General features: G+C 42.8%; 1 pseudogene; it reads right to left on the reverse strand.

Moving 5' to 3' along the window:
- Positions 1–5484: 5484 nt before the first annotated feature.
- On the reverse strand, positions 5485–6692 carry LOC114299823 (cation/calcium exchanger 4 pseudogene; annotated as a pseudogene).
- Between the last annotated feature and the right edge of the window lie 1338 nt (positions 6693–8030).

An 8030-nucleotide genomic window follows, 5' to 3' on the forward strand; every position in this document is an offset into this window, starting at 1 on the left:
CCCGATTCAACTTCCGGTAGTCTATACACAATCTCAAGGCACCATCTTTCTTTTTAACAAAGAGGGCCGGTGCTCCCCACGGTGAAACACTAGGGCGAACAAAGCCCTTATCGAGCAATTCCTGGAGCTGAACTTTCAACTCAACCAACTCTACTGGAGCAAAACGGTAAGGTGCCATAGAAATCGGCGCCGTACCAGGCACTAAATCAATAGAGAACTCTATCTCTCGGTGAGGTGGCAAACTAACAAGATCTTCGGGAAAGACATCCGAATACTCACAAACCACCCTCGGCAATACATGCTGGGTCTCACCACTCTCACCACTCTCAAAGCTAGCAAGTAGACTACTAAGCTCACTTCGCCCTCGCGAATTATACCCCGGTGGCAAAACACTACCAACCCGGTCTCCCAAGAAATGGAACCACTCCCCGCTCAAGGTACATAATGTAACCCTCTGGCGGTAGCAATCAATAACAGCCCGGTATGACGATAACCAGTCCATACCCAAAATAACATCAAAACCCTTCATGGGCATGACAACAAACGGAAAAGGAAGCCTATAATCGGCGACCTCTATATCACATCCTCTAACACCCTGTTTCAGAATCAACTCACCGCCCAAAGGCGATACCACACAAATAGGAGATGCTAACTGTACTAACTCCAATTCCAAAACAGATGCAAATGCAGCAGATACAAAAGAATGAGATGCACCCGTGTCTATCAACACATTAGCAACCGAGTTGCAAAACAGAAAAGTACCTCTCACTACTGATGGAGCTGGTACTAAATCCTGCGCGGTAATAGCATACACGCGCCCCGTAGGCCCCTGGTCTACCTGCTCACCTCTCGGAGCAAAAGACTGCTGCACAGACTGGGATGACGAAGCTCCCGGATTGGCCCTCGAGGCCTGCACAGACTGAGCTGGCTGAAAACCCTGCGTCTGCCTAGAACCAGACGCTCCCGAAGTGGCACTCAACTGTGGGCAAAACCTCTTCATGTGCCCAGGTTGTCCACACTGATAACAAATCAAGAGCTGCCCCCTGCCCAAACTCTGACTCGGCGGTCTAGCTGAAGAAGAAGCAGCTTTCTGACCCCCACCCTTCTGCGGGCAAACAGAAACCTTGTGACCCAGCTGGCCACACTTGTAACAAGTGAATTCTCCCTGACTGCCTCTCCCCGAGCCTACACTAGGCACTGGAAAGGTCGATCTAGAGACTGCACCCTGAGACTGCTGAGGGTTAGAACCCCTCTGCCTCCTGCCATCACTCTGACTATCCTGGCTCCTCTTGGAGCCTCTCTGACCTTCATCCTCCTCCTGCATCATAAGCTCCATATGAGCTGCAGCATCCACTAGGTGTCTATACTCTCGAATATAAGACCCACCAACTCTCAACTTGAGGCCCCGCCTCAACTTCCGCTCAAACTCATAGCAACGGCGTTCCTCAGACGCCACCAGTTCAGGTGCAAACCTGGACAGACTGGTAAAAGTAGCCTCAAACTCGGCCACTGACAAGCCCTGCTGATTAAGCCGGCTAAACTGATCCCTCAGCTTCTCTCTTGCTACTGCAGACAAAAACCTCTCCTGAAAAGCATTCACAAACGCCTCCCAAGTACCACCAACACGAGCCTTCTCGTACTTCCACCATTGACCCGCATCTCCCTTCAGTTGGAAGGATGCCAAGGTCACTTTCAGTGCTCCGTCCTCGATGCTAAGCATCTCAAACGTCTTCGTTGTCTGTTCGAGCCATTCATCTGCCTTAAGCGGCTCTTTAGGATCCCCGATAAACTCATCCGGATTACACCGAAAGAACTCCCTCTTCAAGAAGGAAGGCCCTGTCTCAGCTGCCTGATTCCCAGCTCTAAGAATACCTAAAGCTCCTGCTATCTCTCTGGCCAAGGCACCCATAGCCTGCTGACCCACTGGCTCGGCCACATTGGCCTGACCAACTCCCTCCTGCACTGCCGGAATCTCACCCTGTAACGGTACTTCCTGCCTCGCAGGTCTACCACGCCTAGCACCTCTTCCTCGTCCTGACATCCTAATAAAGGCAACACAGAACGTTAGCACATTCATAGGTGTGCCGAAACTAATCACTCACGTCCTAATGCATGGACAACTGTAATTCACTCCACATAAGCACATAAACACATAAGCACTTACGAACTTCATTTCCGGATAATGATAGTCCCGAGACGTTACTAGAGTTCCGGTTAGAAACAGCATTGATCAAGTGCTTTTCCAACAAGACTCCCAGAAACTCAAGGATCCAATCAATATCCCAGAAATTAAATCCCATACCCACATAGTCACATAAGCATGTTATCAATTAAGCATATAGCATATGATACTACATCTAAGTCTCTATCAAGCGAGACAAACCCATTGTGATCCTAATCACTTCCCACGTACCCAAAGTATTCGAACCCGGTACGCTCTGATACCAAGTTGTAACGCCCTCAAAATAATAACATTAAACCCAACAAATAAGACGAGCGTTGATAGATAAACTAACCATCTTCTATCATTCATTAGAATTCCATTACATAAGTATTACATGTTAATCTCATAACAAAATGCCCTACGGGCTTACAGCTTTCCAAGTTAACACTTGGTTACAACAAAGAGTTCTAACTCGTTTACACATTAAGCCCTTGGCTTGAAATTACATGTAATACATCAAAGTAAAACGACAAAACTATGCCTGCCACAAGCCTCCCAGCTATGTCCTTGGAGGTGGCATGCTTCCTGTACCTGAAAATGATATTCCCATATAGGGTGAGCCACAGCCCAGTAGAAATACACTAAACCAACCATGGACAATGACTAAAACATTAGCAATTGATAGTTGGTCAACACTGATACAATCACATAAATTACATATTTATGTCAACGACTTACAAGTCCCAATTACTTTTCATTTTCCCTTTTTCAACAGATAAGCATGCTAGCTCTATCATCATTTCCACAGATATGTATAAAAACTATATCTCACATTCAGATAAGCATAAAAGCTATATCCACAATCTCAACAGATATGTATATCAACAATATCCACAGATAAGCATACAAGCTGTATCCACACTCTACAACAGATATGTATATCAACAATATCCACAGATAAGCATACAAGCTGTATCCACACTTCACTTCACAAAGATAAGCATATGAGCTCTATCTTCACTTCTCAGACAAGCATATGAGCTCTGTCCACGGAGTACATCCCCTATCTCCTCCAAATACCTATCCGGTTTAGAGGTACATCCCCTATCTTCCCCTAAACCGCGGAGTACATCCCCTATCTCCTCCTCTACACATAACGCATATAAACACATTGGTTCTATATACAATCACACAATACACACATTTAATGTATTCTATCAACTGTCAAATTCCATGACACATTCCATTGATTAGTTTCAGTTTACTTAATCATCAAGCATTGTCTACAACAATCACGACTATCCTCCACCGATAGCCCAAAGCAGTTATTTCTAGACAGAAAATAAATGCACAATGGATATTCAATCAACATTTCATTTCCTCATTTCTCACCAATTAATTATCCCAATTAATTAAACAATGTAATTAGGCCATTTTCCATAATTACCATTTCAACCCTTAGGTTCCATTTTCATCAATGATTCAACATTAATTCCATTTTCCATGCCAAACATGCATCTAGGTTTATTATGAATAAAACCCCAACTTTTGTAAAAATTACACAAAAGCCCCAAACCTTTACAAGATTACCCAACCAAGCCCAACATCTCAAAAATACCAAAATTTAAAGACAAAACCCATAGAGAGGAGTAGGTTATCCCTACCTCAAATTCGGAGTCCCAAAGGAGAAGACTACAAAACCCAACGTGCTCCAAAACCCGTGATTTTCAGATTAAAATGAAGCCCTCGACGATCAACAACTTTTTTGTAAAGGCCAAAGGTGAGTAAATCACTCCTACTAGATCAAAACCTAGAGAGAAGGTAGAGTCTAGAGTGAGAGGCTCAACAATGGTGATTTTGGAAAAGTAAGAGAGAGAAGAGAAAGCAAAAAGTGATTTGAAAAGTCACAATTTCGGGACTTAAACCCAGTCTTCCGCTCGAGCTTAAAACACCCCGCTCGAGCGGCCACTCACAGACTTCCGCTCGAGCGGCCAACCTCCCGCTCGAGCGCAGAATGCACTCGCCCAGCACTTTTGCAGAACCAGGCCTCCGCTCGAGCTCCCAACCCTACGCTCGAGCTCACAACACTGCACAACAAGATACTGGATGGATGTAATCTACGCTCGAGCGCCAACACCTCCGCTCGAGCGTACAGGCCAAAAATCTGGGCAACTAGTTTTGGTTTCTAAACTCAACCAACCTGTAACAACCCGCTCAACACATCCTATAACTCACATACAAAGTAAGAAAGGATGTAAACAAGATAATAAGCAACTACCAACATCCACGGACACATGTCCGGATCACTATACAACAAGGGTAAACCCGGGATCGCTATAAAAAGTGAACAAAAAGGTCGGATCTCGGCTTTATATAAAAGTCACCCCGCTCGAGCGTCGAACTCCCCGCTCGAGCGTCACTCACAGATCCCCGCTCGAGCGTCCAATCCCCCGCTCAAGCGGCGGATGCACGCTCCTAGAACTTTTACAGACATGATGCCCGCTCGAGCGTCAAACTCCCCACTCAAGCGTCAGACACAAACTCCCGCTCGAGCGTCCAATCCCCCGCTCGAGCGTATACCACTGCAGACAACATACTGGATGGGTGATTTCCCCGCTCGAGCACCAAAACCCCCGCTCGAGCGAACAAGCAACAACAGAGTCCCGCTCGAGCGTCAAAAGCGCCGCTCGAGCGGAGGGGCCAAAAACTGGGCAAGGATTTTACGTTTTAAAACACAACCAACTTATTCCCGACTTGCCCAACACAACCCAAAGCTCGAACACAAAGAGAAAGGGATAGAAAGAGGATAAGACAACAGCACCCTCACGAAACCGAATCCGGATTACAGTTAAGCACGAAAGGGAAAACCGGGATCGCTATAATTTCAGTGAAACCAATAGAATTTTAACAGAATACTACTTACCTCTGGTGTTCAAATTTGATTTTCAAATTTGATGTTTGGTTTGATTTTCAAATTATACTAAAATAGGGAAATCACAACATAAAAGTAGAGGATGGTAAATTCAAAATATATCATCTTATCTTTGTACAAAACAAGCAATCATAAATCAGAATAAAGCATACAAAAGCATTGCCATATCCCTTTTTTCTTGTAGTGAATTTAATTGTACAACAATTGATTACCCATTTCCAACTTGCAAGTACAATAACTGATCATGATCATGGGTTTTTTTCTTCTCCTAGTCCTTCATGAGAAACAGCTTCAAGATGACAATAATAGATAAGACAAAATACACATCATCATCTTCAAAAATCTTTGTAGTTAACCTGCTCTTCCTTAATATTCGCTACATCAAATGTCAACTTAGACCAGCCAATGATATGATTCCCGTGGCACTGATTACCCTAACAGAGAGAAATATCAAGTAGAGAGCAATGCTACCGACTCCAAGCCTCCTAATAGGACGCATATCATTCCTTGGTAAAACAAGTGGCCAAATAGGTCCTGAGATGAGAAATCCCATAGTATAGAAGAGGCTTCTGTCTTGTGGAACAATGTACAAGCCAGGTTTCTCTGACCAGGATTCAAGCAGCATTGAGAGATCCTCAAACCAATAAATGAGTTGAACATCAGACTTGCATAGCATCTAGACAAGGTGATCTACACACCATCCCCACCATTGATTGCCAGTGCAACATTTGACACTAAATCACCCATCGAGTTACCCCATGCCAATAAATTTAATCCAAGGATTGATGGATTAACCCCTAGAATTACACCCAACCCTACCAACAAAGCAACAAGCTCGTTTGCAATCATGTAGAACCAAACGATACTTATCAAAAATCCATCCAAAACCAATGGAAGTAAAAACTTTTGAGGTGGACGATGTGATCTAGTGTACCAAAATGCAAGAACACCTAGTGCATAACCAATAGAAACACCAAGCGTATAAGAAACCTTTCTGCTTTCAGAACCCACAGTCTTGAGTACTCTAGAGAAATGCCAAAAGAATGGAAGCAAGTGAAGCACTGCCTACAACGTAGAGACTTTTGATCAAGATTCCTCCTCAACTAGAGGAATTGTCAACCGGCATGGCACTGTTAAAGGCAACTCCATTATCAAACATAGTTTACAATAGGAGAATAACGAGTGCTCAGTTTCTATGCCATCATCAGTCCAGCCCCACACAGGACTCTCATTATCAGACACCTTAGTTGACCGATTTGAATATATTGCGACATTTGATGCCCACATCTACTGAGGCAATGCACTATGGGATATGATTGTATCACTTTCTGTGTCCATGTCAAGCAAAGTACTATAGATAGAGTCACCCTCTTGGTTCCATTGAGAGAACACACTTCCTTTGACAGGAAGCAACAACGTAACAACATCCAATTTCAACCTCCGAGCATGTTTCCTCAAAATCTCATTCGCAGCAACAACAAATGCATAAACCGCATAACTCAAGACAAATGCAATGGCTCCCCCCACACTCACCTTACAAGCATACAAAATCAATGAAAGTGACACATGACGAGCTGCATGTGGAATATGTGGCATGGGATACACCTTTCACATTGCTCCGACTTGCATCTCCATATAAGTGAAATTACTTTAAGTTATTCACACTTTAATGTATTTTCTTCTATATATTATGTTGTGGGTGTTAATGTTTATATAAGTTACCCTTATATGTGATTTGAAACAAGTTTGCTTGATTTAGGTTGCACAAACTGTTTATAATCTAAAATAAATTCTAATGCTAACCATGTTAGCCGTGTCACGTTCAGATTGATATGATCACAAGTAGGTTAGGTTAGTGTCATGATATTTGACACGTTTAATTAAATGGATCATGTTAGTGTTGGGTGTTTTGGACATGAACCCATGATGACACGACACGACATGACATGATTCATGCCTCACTTGGGATGAGGATTGTAACGCTCTCAAAATAATAACAATACACCCATCAAATAAAAACATTCATTAACATATGAAATAACAACATTCTTCTATTCATCAGTGTTTCATTACAAAAGTATTACATGTTAACAACAAAAGCAAAATGCCCTACGGGCTTACAGCTTTCCAAGTTAACACTTGGTTACATCAAAAGAGTACTAACTCATACACGTTAAGCCCTTGGCTTGTATTTCCATGTAATACATCAAAAAGTAAAATGACAACATTATGTCCGCCTCAAGCCTCCCAAGCTATGTCCTTGGAGGTGGCATGTTACCTGCACCTGAAAATGATAATCCCATATAGGGTGAGCCACAGCCCAGTAGAAATACACTAAACCAACCATGAACAATGACTAAAATATTAGCAATTGATAGATGGTCAACACTGATACATTCACGTAAATCACACATTTATGTCAACCGACTAATGAGTCCAGGTCACTTTTCATTTTCCCTTTTTCAACAGATAAGCATGCTAGCTCTATCATCATTTCCGCAGATATGTATAAAAACTATATCCCACATTCAGATAAGCGTATAAGCTATTCCACATTCTACTACAGATATTTATAACAACAATATCCACAGATAAGCATATAAGCTATATCCACATTTCACAAAGATAAGCATATGAGCTCAATCTTCACTTCTCTAGACAAGCATATGAGCTGTATCTACGGAGTTCATCCCCTATCTTCTCCCAACGCTATCCGGTTTAGAGGTACATCCCCTATCTTCCCCTAAACCGCGGAGTACATCCCCTATCTCCTCCTCTACACATAACGTATACAAACACAATGGTTCTATATACAATCACCCAATACATACAATTAATGTATTCTATCAACCGTCAAGTTCCATGACACATTCCATTGATTAGTTTCAGTTTGCCTAATCATCATGCATTGTCTACAACAATCACGACTATCCT

Source organism: Camellia sinensis, chromosome 2 (assembly GCF_055761805.1).
Source record: "Camellia sinensis isolate YWXY chromosome 2, ASM5576180v1, whole genome shotgun sequence".
NCBI lineage: Eukaryota > Viridiplantae > Streptophyta > Magnoliopsida > Ericales > Theaceae > Camellia > Camellia sinensis.